The 16,785-nt window shown below is 39.7% G+C and overlaps 1 long non-coding RNA gene across 3 annotated transcripts in view; it reads left to right on the top strand.

Annotated features, from left to right (window-relative positions):
• Positions 1–16,785, top strand: part of LOC125324593 — a 17,326-nt gene extending 541 nt beyond the window's left edge. The window contains exons 2-5 of one of the 3 annotated variants that reach the window (XR_007203045.1): positions 585–841; positions 2,109–2,186; positions 13,015–13,258; positions 13,727–16,785. This is a non-coding gene — a long non-coding RNA (uncharacterized LOC125324593). Of the gene's footprint in view, positions 1–99; positions 842–2,108; positions 2,187–13,014; positions 13,259–13,726 lie in introns of those variants that run through there. The other 2 variants (XR_007203044.1, XR_007203043.1) reach the window with 2 other exon arrangements.

The raw sequence follows: 16,785 nt of genomic DNA, 5'->3' as shown, positions 1-16,785 counted from the left end.
GTGCAGTACCGCCGGCGGCTGCGGGGGGGCGCCCCAAAGGCCGCTGCGAGGGAAGGGGGGCGCCGTTCGAGCCGTGCGTCACGTGGCTTCCGGCGCAAGCCGCGGTCTTACCAAACTCTCCGAAATGGTCGGGAAAAATAAACCCCCCAACGTCGTCTTTTAGTGTCAGCGAGTCGGGCTGACACTAAATCCTTGGCCAGGAGCCTTTTGTGGGTGCCTGACAAAACTTTGGCCTCCACACAGACGCTGATAAAAACTTTCTCACCTATTCATACATTTTTATCAAAATAATGTTCACTGCTTCTAAATTACATAATTAATCATTTCCAACATGGGAGGCGCCTCAGGGCGGCTGAGGGGCGGCCGTGCCCTGGGCTGTCACGGGCTATCCTGCTGCTCGGCCCTGCTTCCTCTTCCCTGCTTCGCTGCCGCTGATTCACTTTTCTCGTTGATTTTTAATTAATTTTTTAAATTAATCATGATCAGGATATTAATTATAAGCAGTGTGGTAGTGTGTGCACTAGACCTGTAGGAAAACATAGTCCAGAAACTTGCTAAATGGTGGCTTGTTCCGATGATCATAGGAAATACCTTCGTGACAGGGTGAAAGTCACCCCGAGGCAGGGGGTTCCATCCAACTTTCTCCGGCCTGAATGCTGAAAATAAAGACGGTGATTTTGTCTCAGTGGGGGACAGAGAACAGCAAAGAGCAGCAGAAAGACGAATCCAGCGTTGCCCTGGTAAGACGCATTCGATTTGAGCTGAAAAGGTCACTGCCCACATCATTGCATCACGACGGCCGCTGAGGGTATGAGGCTGTGGCAGACTGCTTTTACCAAGGGTGAGGCATTTGAAGTGGTTTACTGGAAAGAACCAAGAAAGTCAAATACCGAGAAGCAGGGGGAAAAAAATATTTTTTAAAATACATTTTTGTTAAAGTAAACATTTTCTTCATTGTTTGTGCATTTTGTTATTCCAGAAGTGTAGCTTTTTAAATTGCTTTATCTGTCAACTCTTATTTGTTGTAAGTAAGGCACTCATGGTGCTGAAGGGAAAGTCCATTTGTAAAATATTCTTTCAATAAGGAGTTTTTCAGGGTCACTTAATAGTATTCAGGCATTTCCTCATTGATATTTTTTATGTTTGTGCCGGTGCTTGGAAGATTTCTGAGGAATTCCTAGCAAGTATTTTAACTGGAAACGTGGCTGTTCTGTTGTATAAGGACTCCTGATCTACGCTAAGCAAAAGAACTTGATGATTAGAAATATTCAGCCCTGTGTGGTAATACAGGGTCGGCACCTATTTCTGTTGGCAGGTACCAGGTACCAGGTGACAAACTCGGTGTGGATCCAGGGTTAGAGTTTTGTTAGAGGTTTTCCTTTTGTCATTGTCTCTGGCTTGCAGTATTTACCTGATCAACTGTTAAAAACCCAAGTACCTCAAATAACTATCTTTAAAAGGCTTTGTTTCCTGGGCTTTTTGGGTGTAGACCAAATATTATAAAAGAGAGAATTAATGTCTCCCAGCAGTGAATTGGATTTGCTAAAATGTCACCACCAATCTCTTCATGAGCCCCTCAAAATACCATGTTGTCTCTTGGTCCTTAGTGGGAAAGAATATGAGTTGAAATGAAATAGAGTTTTTTCTTAAATAACAAAACTAAATATGTTCTAAACAACAAAAATCACAATAGCAAAGTGAGAGGTCATGTGGGAGATCTTTTACAAAAGCTGCACTTCAAAATATCAACTGACTTAGAAATTTGAAAGTTGATGGAAATAATAGTAAATGCAATTCTTAGAAAGGGATTAATGTTTGCATTAAAAATAACCTTTTGGATTAATATGGGTAAAAAAGAAAAGTTTCTCCTAGTGGTCTATAAGATGTGTTGACTTCAGTTGTTAATCTATTAATTTATGTAAAGTTAGGCCTGAAACCTCTTTCCTGTATTTTCAATTTATTTTTCCAAATTCTGCTAAAATCAAGGTGCCTCAAACAGAGCTGTTCTCCCCAGTGAGGAGGATGTTGGAAAACGTATCAGAACTCCCAATTTTTTAATACTCATGGAAGGAACAAACACAACTGTCGTTCTTTTTGTCTCTTAATAGGATTGTCCTTGCCATAAACTATTTCTGACGTGTTGTGCTCATCTCCAGCACAGCAAGGACCAAAGGTGACTGTCTAAGGTAATTAGAACATTTATGGAGGTTTTGCAGGTATGATGCATAAGAAGGTTCATCTCCAGGCATCAAAGAGCTCTGGAAGACATAACATCCATTTCCCTAAGGAGACAGATCTCCACAACATCTTACAGAGGGTCAGTACAGTAGATGATCTATGCAAATTATTAATGGTTTCTTCCCTAAAATATTTTAAAAATGAGAATTTCATATTAACTCGAAAAGCTTTTTTGGCAAAGAAAGGCAAAAATTACAAATTGAGGACAAGTTGACAAACTTTGTCCAAAATGAAACTAAAGGTTTTCATTCGTTTTGTGTGGGGGTGTTTTAATTCTTCTTTTAGAAAATTGGAAAAGGAAAGGAAAATGTATCAATTTTCTGCATTCTTCCCTATATTGAGGAGGGGGTAAAATTTCAGTTAAACATTCATCAACTAATATATAATCCCTAAATAGAGATCACAGATTTGTCCAAAGAAGACACAGTTCCAAGTTAAAATTCCAAGCCAGGGGTATATCTATTTGGTTTGGTTTCTGGTAGCTCAGTTGGAAAAATGTCTGTGAAAGAGATTTCTTTGATGCCATTTTCAATATTCTTGTGTATATTATTAGAACTCTGCTTTATCATCATTGTAATAGTAGTTACTCACTACAAAGTGGGGTCATTAGTCCTAATTCATATTTATAAATACACCAAATACACATACAAATTCATATTTAAGGCGAATCTTGTTCTGAAAGAGTGTAATATTTTGTCATAATAACATATCTCAGCAGTCCAAAAGTGCTTAAAGCACCATTCCACTCAGTTGCCAAATAGGTCAGGACTGTCAGTTTTTCTCATTCTCTGACTGTAATGTAAATTCTTCTCTCCCAGACTTCAAGCAAAAGATTAGTTTGTACCAAGTTTTCAGCTCTTTCCAGCAGTAACTGTCTTAATTAAAAAAATACTAATTCCTTGAGCTATTTTTCACATGTAAGCTTTTCCTTATTGCAGAAACAGATAACATCATTTTGGCTCTATCTCTATAAAAGTTTAGGAGGCTATCAGGTTTATTAACGTTTTCTAGAAAGCTATTTCTTCATGAATATCAGGTTACATTGTAATCTACAGCTGATAGTTGGTAGAAATACAGCACATGATTCTCCCATGGTGCCACTGTGGGCACTTTACAAGAGCCTCTGTGAAGTGGAGCATCAGATCTGCCTTTCAGTGGCCAGATGGCCACTGAATGTTTGTGGGGGTTTTTTTATTGTTGCTGTTGCTTTCCATCATCTCTTTTGGAAATGTAAGAATTGTTATTCTAAGCCTACAGTCTTTGTGAGAAAACTGAAATTCCATCTGCTATTGACTGAAGGAAGCTGAGGGGAAATCAACAGAAACCACCTTTTTCTAGGCAGCATTTGATGCCAATTCTGAGCCGAAAAACCTCAAACCACTGTGCATGAAGTACTCTGGATTGCTGGTGATTTAACCTGGTAGCCAAGGCAGATGCACATTTCATTATGAATCTTCATTTGCTTCTGTGATTTTTATTGTGTCCTATCCTGACCACAGAACTTATAAAGCTTTTTTTTAAATGACAGCAAGCTTGCTATTAAACCGACTTTATATGTTCATTAAGTTGAAGACATGCTAAATCAAGGGTAGACTTCTCAATACACAAAAATATCTTAGCTGTCATGGGCCAAACTTCCAGAAGCCTCAGATACTTCGCAGTTAGTTGAATAAAAGTTGTTGAACTGTTGATGTATTTCATGAAACATGGCCTTGCTTTAATGATGCTGGCTGCATGTCTGGATACACTCATAAAATGCTGAGGAGGAAGAAGGGCAGGGATTCCTTTTGTCAGTCCATTTCCCTAGGAGTATCTATCGCAATGGCATTGTCATTTTATGTATCATAGCTAGTCCTGTTTCTAACCCAGCTTTTCCTTAGCCACTCCTTTCCTAACTTCCTTTGGCTACAGCAGGCTATAAGTCTGACCACTGCTAGTCTGACGCCCCAAGTAAATGTGTTTGGCAGATCTTGTATCCTCTCCTGTATTTCCAAGAACTCTAAACCGTTAACATAGTTAGCAGTCTAACAGCCTCTTTTCTTTTTCCGCTCTCTCATCTTCTGCCACCAACTTGGCTTTCCCCAGCAAGATTCCTGGTGAATCCACGCTCACAGAGAGCCAGCTGTATTACTTCTGCATTCCTGGCTTAGGCCAGTGTTAATGAAGATCAAAGGAAGACAGAAGATATTGAACTTCCTCAACAAACATACTTTGCCTGAGTAGATTTCCTCAAAAGCACTTTGGATTGTGGGGCATGTGCAAGTATTAACCAATGGGAGAGGTCCAGGCATAACACGTTACATTTCTTTGCTCTTCATACCTGGTTCCTGTGGGATAAATGGAGCCTTTCTGGTAGTACAGAGTTAATCTGTCTTCTCCTTTCCCAGCAAGGTGAGGGTCCGTTTGTTCCATCTTATGCTACAGGGGCTCTACTGGTTCTAATCCTAATTCATGTGGTGGTAAACAGGTCTGTGAAAATGTCACTTGCTGGGGTTGCCTGAACCAGAGGAAGCCATTTCCCCCATGGCTGAACTCGTAATGCTGTAAATAACATGAATGCTCTCAAGAGTTAAGGATCTGGGTCTCTGCCCGTGCTCTTTGTGCATGAGCTCTTGTTGACGATGAGTTCTCACAGAGTGTGTAATTCAGTTCAGTTCAGTTGCTAGACGAGACATGCTAAATGTCAGGCCAGCTTGGGAGCTTTCCAGGAACCACCAGCTGATACTGACTATATCTCCTTTGGTTTTATAGTCATCTACAGGTAGACATCTAGATTTATGTCTTCATCTCAGGACTGAGATCTGCCATGAGTCTCCCTATTACCTTCCAAAGCTGGTTTCAATATAATCATCTGAAATTTGACTTAATGGAGACCATTAGTCTTCACCTCATGTTTGCAGAAAGTGATTTACAGCCCTGCTGCTGCTTGCTAAAGAATCTCTTCCTTAAGAGATGGGCTTGCCTGGTCCATTTGAAAAGCACCTTCCTTGTCTCCCTTTGTTCCACTGCAGAGAACATATGCCTTCAAAAACACTCAGCATCCACATATCTGGGGGTTTGTCTTGCTTGACTTGCATGTTTCCCTCTCACAAGGTAATGGAACAGAATCTTAGAATCTTTGAGGTTGGAAAAGAGCTCCAAAATCATCGAGTCCAACCTCTGAAGACCTTTGAGCCCAACAGTCCCCGGTTTAGGGATATATAAGCCAGAAAGAGGTTCCTGCCACCTGCAGTGCTAGTTACAGTTTGAGGTCTTCTAGAAAATGTGTAGCCTTGCCTGTTTCTGGGTACTTTTAAGAAACAGATACAGTCTGCATTCCGGTTCTGTGTGTTAGTATGCTATAGGCCACAAATGCAAAAAGCCACACGGCTTTCTGCACACTCCCAAGTTATTTTATTTTCTCATTGTATTGATTCAAAATACTGTCTAGTCCAGGGGGGCTGGGTAAAGACAAGTTAAAACACGAGTCAGTTATAGAAATAATTGATTCTGATGTATCTCTTAAGTTTGACTTTTTTATTTTTCCCAGAAATCAAGGGTTGACATAATGGTATTTTTCCCTAAGGAATTGTATTTTTGCTTTTAATAGATTATAAAGGAAGCAGTTGAACAAAGTAATATATAGGGAAAGTGAATTACTGGGCTTTTAAGGGATGTCTAAGGAGTGAATTGGGGATTTTCAGTCAGTATTAAGGAAAACCTCTTCCAAAGATGTGACAGCAAGAACAAATAGATTTTAAAAAGGTAACAAACTTTTAAAATAATCAAACTGTTAAGCTTTTTACAAATGAATTTTTATTTTTGTCCTCATTTAACTTTGCTCTGCAGAAATTGTGATATATATTTACTAAGGTGGTTTGGATATCTCTAAGCCTTAAAACTCAGGTTCTGCATGGTAGTCAGTATTTTCTCTGTTGTCTGAGAATAATGTATTTTCCCCACAGTAACCTGCTTACTCATCCACAGAATCAGCCCCAGAGTAATCAAACCAAATACCTTTAACCCTCACTAATTACTGGGGTAGAGGGAGAAAATGAAACATTTTTCTGGAAAAAAATTATCACTAAAAGTGTTATTGAAAGATTTGAGCATTTGCGGAGTCTAGAACTAATTCTTCTTGGAGTATTTGAAGGTTCTTAGTAACCATGGGTATCATCTGTGGGCTTTGTGTTGGTGGATTTATGGATGGATAATCCATTGGGATTATCCAAGTTTCTGGATAATTTGTGCTGGAGATGTGCAACACTCATGCTTATGAGCCATATTGCATCTAAAAGCAATATATTTTTATTTTTTTGTTGCAGCTTTTGTGCCTGTCACCTACTGTACATAGTTGTCAGGTAACCTGTGTTTTGTTCTTCCCTGGGCCAGGCTGTGCTGTCTAATGACCAGTTTTATTGATCAGTTAAGAAACATGGAGCTTGAAGGTAGAGAAAGAGAAGTGGTTTGATGAAAGAGACATCTCTTAGCATGTTTTTGCTGTTACTGTTTTTTGTTTGGGTTTTTTTCAACAATTAGTGTTATTCAGTTACCTCATATTTAAGGACAGCAGTAATTGATTTCATTTACAGCCTTGAGTGTTTGAGTTATCTGCAAAGTGTAGTCCATGATCACTATTTGTGAACACTTGTAAAAATTCTGTACTTTGAGTAAGATTTTTCCAGTGTTCAAGCAGATTTAAAGCCACAACAGTCTTCATACATAAACTTCCCTGCTAAGTACTTTAGTGATACTTCACATGGACAGAAATTGCAGTTGTTCCCTAGAAATCCCAAAGTAACAGAAAGCTGCAGAAGGCAGGCAGTGCAGTTTTGCACTACCTAGAGAAAACCTGGTGCACCCTCTCTGCTCAAATTAACACTTAAAATCGGTGGATTCATGTGATCTCAGGTCTTCAGCTGCCATCAGCACAACTCTTTTACTCTGCTAGGTAAGAATAGACTGGCTACTCAAGAGAGACACATGTTTGATGAGAAACATTAGGACAGTGAAAAATATAAAGGGCAAGGAGAAAATGCGCATTTTTGGAGCAGGATTTGAACAGTGTGCAATAAGAAAGACTGGAGTCTCTCATTGAGCAAGCATCCTTGTGTGCTGAATGGCATGAGTTTTTGTTGGAAATCCATCTAAAAATTCTGCCAAATATGAGGGAAACTACAAAGCGTTTTTTACAGCAGTGTATGGTGTCCTTGGGATGCAGCACCTGTCCTGTGGCAGACACTTTCCATGAGGGAGAAACTTGGAGGTGCTTTAAAAGACACCACAGGCTTTTGTGGCTAGTCTCTGCTGTGATATAGACACACTGGCATGGACATGTCCTTTCAGCTCAGAAAAACTCTGTTAAGTAATATGTTATAAAATATTTATATATCTTGGTTTTTGGCAGTAGTACTGTACCTGCCATCCAAGAGGAGCAGTTTTCAACTCTGTTTTATAGAGAAATTGTTTCTATTTCTCTTTATTTTTTCAGCCAGTGTTGCATGCTTTCATGCTTATTTTTTTGCAGGGCTTTTTATGCTATATTTACATATAGAATAATGTTTATTCTGATTTTTGTAGTGAGGGCTGTTTTGTTATGATGAAGTAGACATTTTTTTATACCTAGAAATAATGGTCCATCTACGATGTAGGCAGCCTAAGATTTATAGGGTCTTTAAATACTCGTTTTCTTGGGTTTAAGTACTTGGCTTTTTAATCAGGTGATGGATAATTTTGTTGTTCACCCAAGTATACGGAAAGGGATTTAGACCAGTGCTTTGCCCTTCAGTATAGTTTTTTTATCTGCATTTCACCTGACTGGAAATAGTTCCATGCATTTGAAAAAGGTATGTTTGTGCTATTAACTTGTTTTATGATGTACCCACATAAAGGCAGGAATTTCAGTACATGTAAATGCATCACACTGTATACAACTTCCCTGGATTTGGTTTCAATGGATAATGCCTTTTTGGCTTTGTCGTTTTTTAGGAAGGAAACTGAAAGGAAGAAGTCTCATTTACCAAATGGGGGAAATTTTATATGTTAATTGTTGGGTTATTTTAAAGTAAATTAATTTTATTTATAAGGTTGTAATGGAAATACTTTCTAATAATTTTCAAAAGTACAGAAAATGTTTTGAAAATGCTTCGGAAGCTTGCTCCTCTAGGCATCATTATCGAGATACAGTCTTATTTTATAGTATGATATACTATGATATCAATTAATAGACAGAAGAGCAGAGCAACAGATTAATAAAGGAAGAGGGCTTCTAATGTACTTTAACCTTAGGAAGATGTTAAACTTTTAAAACACTCTGCAGGTGTCATGATACATGTTGGGTGTTTGATAAATCCCTGTGTTTGTTTGTAATACTCATATAATCTCTTTAGTATTTCCCTCTACATGATAAATAATGGAAAAAACTATCGCCTGTGGAACTGGAAGTCCCAGTTTTTGAAAAATACTTTAGTTTTTTTCCCTAAGAGAGCCAGAGAAAATGTGTCTTTTTAGTCATAAAGTAAATCAATCATTTTGTTTTTAAATTGTTGCACTTCCTGGAGAGCAGCTTTATGCACAGTTAGGGTTAAATCTTACCTTATATTGATGAGAGACTGTTCCACACCCCTGCAGTATTCATTACTCTAAGTGCTCCTAATTTACACTTGAGGATCTTGCAGCCTTACACAATTCTCCTCTAGAAGAAATTACTGATAAAACTGATTAATCTTCCTGATATCACTCTGAGTTGAATTGAGTCTCCAGAAGGTCTGCAAAATATCCTTAACAGTTTTAAGTGTTATGTATTTTCTTCAAATGTAGGTCTGATTTTAAGGAGATTTAGTTAAAATGGGATGGGGCAAAGTTTAAAGGAGCATTAAGGAAGTGTTTCTAAATTGGTGGGAAACTTAAAAACAACATTTTAAACTTGAAACAAGTGTAGCTATTTCTTTGTGAGGATTGTTCAATGACTCAAGAGTGGGGTTTCACTATTTATCTCCCCACAACTAGGGTAATTTTCTTTCCATGCTTCTTTCAGGCTGAGGAGGTAAGGACTTCAGAAAGGAAGTTTCTAGCAGAAGTTACTACTGTCAGTTGTACCCTCTGTAACACCAGTTTTCTCTTCAGTCTCTTCAACCAAGTCATGGTTTAGCCCCGTGTCGCATCACATAGATCATTGGGAAGCAGACTGAAAACTTCAATTTAAAAAATCCCCAAACAACCAACACAACAAAGTACAAAATGTTGATCATAAATTAATGAGAAAAGATCATTAATCTGATTTTCCTCTGAAGGGTTCTCTTCTGGGGGCTTCTTCAAGAAGGCATTCAACCACTTGTCTGTGTGCAGCTGGCATTGAAAGCCTTGTATAAGGCTTACAATGAGAAAAGCTGAGTTTTATAGACACTTCAACTGGTACTGTTGCCAGAAGAGAAAAGGTAGTTCTACTGCCCATTCCCAGCTCGAGCTGTTGTTTCCTCTGTGTTGGCACATGTTTTTTGCAGCTGACATTGGAGAGCTGGTTTGGATTAATACTAACGTCTTTATTTCTTTGCCAGGATGGTTTCCACTTAGGTGAGTTTCCTGATCAGGTTCCACCACCTGGCTGCAGAAACAACACTGCCGGTTCAGGGGGATGGCATCACAAAGTCCAGGATAGAGCTCTAAATGGAAGCTATTTTTCTTTAGGCCACCCTGGTTAGTAATATAAGAATATGAATTATGAATCCACACATTTCAGCTGGACAAGTTACAGAGGGTATACGTAAATTAATTACGGAGCTGAATGCTGTCCACAATATGTGCAATATTTGTGTGCATTATTTCAGAAGATGTCTTTAGTTCTAATTTGTGGAGAGAAATGGATTAAAGAAATTAATGAATTGATGAATTAAGGAATGGAGACTTTTAGAATTCCCTCAGCCTTACTAAAATCCTTTTATTCCAGCTTCTTTGTGCTGCAGAAGAAGCTAGAGGAGTGGATCATGTAGAATAATTCACACAGTATACAAAAATTACTTTGATGAAAGAGGCCAAGCAAAGTCAGGAGATAGTATAGATTTCAGTATGACGTAATTGCAAGCAGGGCTAGCTTATGCTACCTGTCTTGTCCCCGTGTCCAGGCAGGGGCTGTCCCTGGCAAGCCCCAGCCTGCCCTGCTCCCCCCAGGGAACTCTCAGACCCCAGGGATCTACTGGCAGGTGCAGCTTGTCTCATTCAGCACCTCTTAGCACCCAGGATGTGTCTCCAGAGCTGAGATGGGTGAACAAAGGGCAAAAACCATGAAATCATTAAGAAAAGTAGGAGCAAGGCAGCATTTCCTGTCAGTATTTGGAAAGATTATAATGAAGCAAGGAATAAATGGTTCAGCAGGAAAGCTCAGTGCAAGGCAAACCTTTGTGGCTGCAGCAGTGACCACGGCTGTGACCGTGGCCTTGACAAGAAAAGGAACTAGAGAGCAGCTTGTGGCACTCACTGATGCCGGGCTCCTGACACATGAGAGGGCAACAGGGAACTTGGTTGTTGAAGGTCTGCACTGCCTTCCTTGTGGCACTTGGGGATGCATGTCAAGGCCCCAAAGCTTGTCAGTGGCTGCTGATATGAAGGGGATGTAAAGTTATGTGACACATGAACACTACAGAAAGACTTTGAATTATATTGTAAGAATACAGATAGCGTTGTGAGGGAGATGCAGAAAAAATTGCAATGGTGAATGTTTGGTTCTAGTTAAGTTTTCATAACTGAATCCATTTTCAAAGCCAACAGAATAGATGTTTAATATTTAGCTGAGGTTCTTGAAAGCCTCCAGGCTTGTAGCAGGGGAGGGTCCCGGGAGCAGGGGAATCCAGCCAGAGTCACGATACGAACACCGATACGATTTGAGCATCATGCTCCAGTTTTATTATTCGGTTACACCAAGTTATGCTTTTTCCAAAGTTCATGCCCCTTTCCCATGAGAAAGCCTCTAAGCAGCGGGGGAGCTGACCAGTGTATACCTTTTCCCAAGGCTGTTCAAGGCTGCCAGCTAGCAGGTGCCTTGCAAGCCTGTTTTCGGCCTGAGGCCCCATCAGGGGTACTTCTGCAACAGCCCTGGGATGCCCAAGCCCTCCGGGAGGGAGGAGGAATCCCTCTACACAGGCTGTCTCACGTTTCCTGCTTTACAGAAGCTGAAAGATTTTGAACTGCATTGTCAATATATTTTACACCTTCCTATGCTCCGGACAGGTGTTCTTGAGAGGGCAGCAGCTTTGGATTGGCTGGTTGTCATGTAGACAAGGATGTTTCCAAAATAAAGGCACACAATCCATTTGTAAATCTTCCAGAATATATGAAAGTCTAATCAGACTGACTCAAGACAGCCAAAGTGTGGTGTATCTCATTTCAATTCTCTCTTCCCCCAGGACTTGTCTACAAGAAATATGCAGACATTGTATTGGAAGTAGAAAGCATGAGTGATAACAGTAGTCAGTCCTGGTGCAGTCCTGAATGTATTTTAGTTTTGAATGCATCTAAGTGTTTCCCTTTTTCATATACTGACTATATCTGCACCAGCCCTATACAATACTTACTTTTGTCACCAACAATATAGTCCTGGAGCAACACAACTTCCACTACCCCACTTTTCCTTACTGTTAGCACTTGATGGTATTTTCTGGAGTAAGTGATGTGTTTATTGATTTGGTAGACAAACAGGGATCTTGCACAACCTCTTCGAAGGAGTACATCTGTACTCTTGAGTACAAATGTATTGGCTGTGTGGGATTTGTGAATTATCTCTCCATTCTGAGTGTTCTTCTGTTTTCTTCAAATGATAATTTGCTGGTTATTAAGTATACTGAGCTGCTGGCTGGTTTTGATTTTCAGCATTACCTTTTATATATGTAAATACAATATTAATATATCTATAATACATATACAATACAATGTTCATATATGTATTCATGCATATATGTAAACAGTGATACTTCTCCCATCACTGAGATTTCTTCAAGACTGTCACTCCTACAGCACCTATTTGAAGTGTCTTTCTTCTCAATAACGGGCATTTGAGGAAAAATATTGCTATACATGTAAGCAGCAAGTTCAGTGTTTCTCAGCAGTGTAGGTAAAATGAAGTTGTACCACCCTTAGGGTAAGGGGCAAAGTTGCCTGTGTGATCCCATTGCTGGCAGCAGCAAAGGTCATTTCTGTAGCCACAGCTTGGTGGGAATAATAGGAAGGCCTGAAGCAGATTGCTTGGGCTGTGGATAAGAGTGTATGGTCCTAGCAGAGATGTGAAAGTCTGTAGAAGAGAAGTTTCTTCCGTTATAGTGTGAGGGCTACAGCCAGTTCCTAGAGGGATTTATGGTGGCCATCTTTATACTTCTCTGGTCCATTCCTTTTGATTGTATAATGACAGTAGAAATGAACAGGATTTTACTCACTTGATAAAGATAGCAGAACAGAACATTTTACTCTTATCAAGGACAGTTGAACAGAACAGCATAGCCTTGGAAAAATAAATAAAGGATGTAACTTCGATAAACAGAAGTCATGCAAAACGCAAGCAGGATGCCAGCTCAGCTCTGCAAGGCTGATAAAGCAGAAATTATGCAAAACAATGATATTGTGCTTACTCAAAAGTGGGGGTCAAGGAACAGCCACATAAAAAGGACACTGAATGTTGAAGACAGACCCCAAAGAACCATATAAGGACTTCCAATAAGGGGTGCGACTGTCAAATAAAGTCAAGGAAATGGAAATAGCTCATGAATAGGTAATCAGTGTGTGTGATAAAAATTTTGTTCACTCAACACTCAGGGCACTCAGCTGGAGGAAGGATCCTTCAAGTGAGCAGCGTGCTGCAATAAAGAATGCCTGCTTTCTAATATTCAAACTGTGTTAGAAAGTTTTTATCTAACCAATTTTGATATAATTTTTGGCAACTTTGGATGGAACACTCTGCCTGGTCTCCCATGGATCCAAGGAGGTCTCTGGATCTTCATGGAAGCACTGAGACTTTCCTGGAGAAGACCACAGACCCTCGTACCAGTCTGGGACACTGGTAAGACCCCATTCGATATAAAGGAATTTTTTTTTAATCCTGCCCAAATAAGGCATGTGGATCTTCTAGCACAGTGGGTGAGTTTTTAGGTATCCCAGAATTTGGTATTTGACTTGGTTTTATCAATTGATAATTGTTTTGTATTTGTATTTGTATCTGTATTTTAACATTTTGGGTCTACTATTCAGAAATGGGTAGTGGACAATCTAAGGGGGACATTCTGAAAAAATCCCCACTTGGTTGCATTTTGTGACATTGGAGAAAGATTGGTGTGGTCCCTGGGGGAACAGTGACCAGGGAGATTAAATATTGTAATCAATGGTGGCCACTGTACAAACTAGACTCTGGAGAAAAGTGGCCACAAAATGGAACCTTGAATTACGATACATTGTTAGAGTTAACGCTATTTTAAGACGGCAACAGAAATGGCATAAGGTGACGTATGCTGGTATGTTTTTCACTTTGCAGAATCATCCAGAATGGCAGGAAGATTGTGGGTTGGATCCAATGCCCTCAGACCCTTTTGTGCTGGATCTTGAAAAAGAGAATCAAGGAAAACAGTTAAAATGTTGTACTATATTCAGCAGAGGATAAATTTGTTATAAACATCTCCCTTATAAGGAGGGTGATTTAAATCTTAAGGTCAGTCCTAACTGCAGGTTGGATGGGGATACAGATAATCAGGCTGCTGAGACTGGTATTTTGAAGGAACTGGCACATAAAGAGGCAGATTTAGCACATGTAGAAGAGAAGACAGGATAAAGAGGATGTATCAAGGACCAGAGGGTTTAGTCCAATTACAGGGCAACCTAGAGCTAAATACGGAGATGTGATAGTAGCTCCCCTCCATCAGGGGGTAGGTATAGATGGTCCAATCACAGTAAAATTTCTGTTTTCAATAACAGACCTTAATAATTGGAAGTCAGTGGCTGGCACCTACCAAGTTGACCCAGACAAAATGGCAAAAGCATTTTAAATGATGATTAAAACTCAGGATCTGGACTGGAAGGATATAGCTACTGTGTTACAAATGTTGTTTGGTAGTACAGAAAGAGAGATGGGTGTTAAAACCAGTAGGAGGTTTGTGGAAGAGCTAATTTTGACTGGTAAATTTACAGGTACATTAGATATTAGTTTTCCCACTGTGGATTCTGAGTGTGACCCTAATGTGCCCATGTTTAGAGAGGGATTTTGGATACTATATGGAATTAGACATGCCATACCAAAGGCTATAAATATGTCCAAATTATTCCAAATTAAGCAGGATCATAAGGAATCACCTATTGAATTTTTAAATCTCTTAAAAGAAACGGCTCAAAAATATATTAATATCAATCCTGAAACAGGAAGGAAAAACTCAATTAGCCCGTATATTTGTGGCTCAATCCTCAGATAATATTAAAAGAAAACTACAAAAGGCTGAGGGACAAAATCACTATGATTTAGGGAAGCAGTTAGATGTTGCTTGGAGAGTTTATCAGAATAGAGAAAAACACCAAGAAACAACTAAACAAAAAATAGTTGCAGTTATGGAAGGAATCTCCAAAGGAATAGTGCTCCCGGGGGAAGAAAGGGGATGAGGGCATGGACAACCTATCTCAAGCTCCCCTGGGAGACTAGGTATTAATCAATATGCATATTGTAAGAAAGACAGGTGTTGGAAAAGCGACTGTCACAGTTGCAACATACAACTCTCATGGCCATCACTGATGATGACTGAGGGAGACCTGAGGATTCTTGCCTGGCAGAACCTCTGATTACAGCTAAACTGGAGAGTGAGGAGGTAAATGAGGAGGTAGAATTTTTAGTAGATACAGGAGGTATTTACTCTCTGCTAAATACAGTAAAAGGAAGTGTGAATGGTTTTATAACAATCATTGGTGCAAAAGGGAATCACAAAACTCGGCTTTTTTGAAGTCCATTGATTTTAAACTAGGAAAACAATGGGTGACTCACCCAATTCACCAAAGCCTCTACTTGGGAGAGATTTATTGGAAAAACTAAATGCTGAAATTAAATTTAGACGTGGCAAAATACAGGTGATTATTCCAGAATCTAATTACATGGAATCCTCTATTTTTGCACTACAATCTCCGAAATTTGACATGATCTGTCTGCCAGTATCACTTGAGGATGCAGTGATTCCAATAGTTTGGGCTGGAGAGGTGCTCAGGCGTTCCAAAAGAGCAGAGCCTATAAGAATTAAATTGAAATTTGGAGTGGGACCAGTAAGGCAAAAGCAATACCCTTTGAAAATAGAAAGTTGTAAGGGGTTGTTACCCCTTGTGGAAAAATTGATAAAATATGGCCTATTGAAAGAATGTGAATCCAAATTTAATATCCCTATTTTGCCAGTTAAGAAGGCAACTGGAAAGGATTACTGGCTAGTAGAGGACCTTAGAGCCATAAATAAGATAGAAGATATACACCCAGTAGTAGCAAACCCTTATACCTTGCTAACAATCTAGAGTGAAAAATTAAAATGGCTCACAGTATTAGATTTGAAAGATGCCTTTTTCTGTATCCCTTTGAGTACTGGAAGTCGAGAGCTTTTTGCTTCGGAATGGGAAAATCCAAACACAGGGAGAAGAACACTTGGATGGTTCTGCCGCAGGGGTTTAAAAATAGCCCCACCATATTTGCAAATCAATTGGCAAAAGAATTGGAGAAATGGAAAAATCAGAACCCTATTGTAGTCTTGTTACAGTATGTACATAACATTCTGGTATCCACTGAAACTAAACAGCATTGTTGGGATCAGGCTGTGGCATTGTTGAGTTTTTTGGGACTAAGTGGATATAGAGTATCCAAAGACAAAGCACAAACAGTCCAGACCAGAGTAACCAGTGTGGAAATAAAAATCCTTCAAGGACAAAGGAGGCTGGGACAGGAACAAAAAGAAGCAATTTGCCAACTCCCACAGCCATGAATAGTAAGAGAGTTGCATGCGTTTCTCAGGATGGGGGGATGGTGTTGTCTGTGAATTTGCAGTTATGGGTTGCTATCTTGGGGTGACTTTATGACGTTGTATCCCCTATCGCTGCTCTATGCCCAGACATGATTCCTGTGCCTTTCTGTGTCTTTAAAACTAGGTGTGAGAGAAAGAAAAAAAAAAAGCCAGACAAACTTTTCAAAGCAGTTTGTGTTCCAAGGTCACTCTATCTTTTCTGTGTGCTTCTGTGGCAGCAAGAGCAGAGGCAAGCACCTTCCTGCTTTTCCCGGCTCTTGGCTCCTTTTCTCAGGAGAGAGACAGAGAGTTAAACTCCTTTGCTTTTCAGCTAGTCTGCAAGCTAAGGCAAGAAAGTTTTTTTCCCCTGGGACTTTGGCATCCTCTTCTTCTTCTCTTCTGGACTTTCAACAATACCAGAACGAACTGGGAGACCCTGCACCAAGGCCCGGGGGCCCAAGCCAACCCAGCTCTGAAGAGGAGAAAGCCACACCCACAAAGGACTCTCAAATCTTCCCAGGTTTCTCTTCACAGCAAGAGGTTTTATTATTTAGCATTATTCTTTTCCCATTGTGCATTG

The sequence above is a fragment of the Corvus hawaiiensis genome, chromosome 4, assembly GCF_020740725.1.
Source record: "Corvus hawaiiensis isolate bCorHaw1 chromosome 4, bCorHaw1.pri.cur, whole genome shotgun sequence".
In the NCBI taxonomy this organism is placed as follows: Eukaryota; Metazoa; Chordata; class Aves; order Passeriformes; family Corvidae; genus Corvus; species Corvus hawaiiensis.
This window is presented reverse-complemented; position numbering and strand designations above follow the sequence as displayed.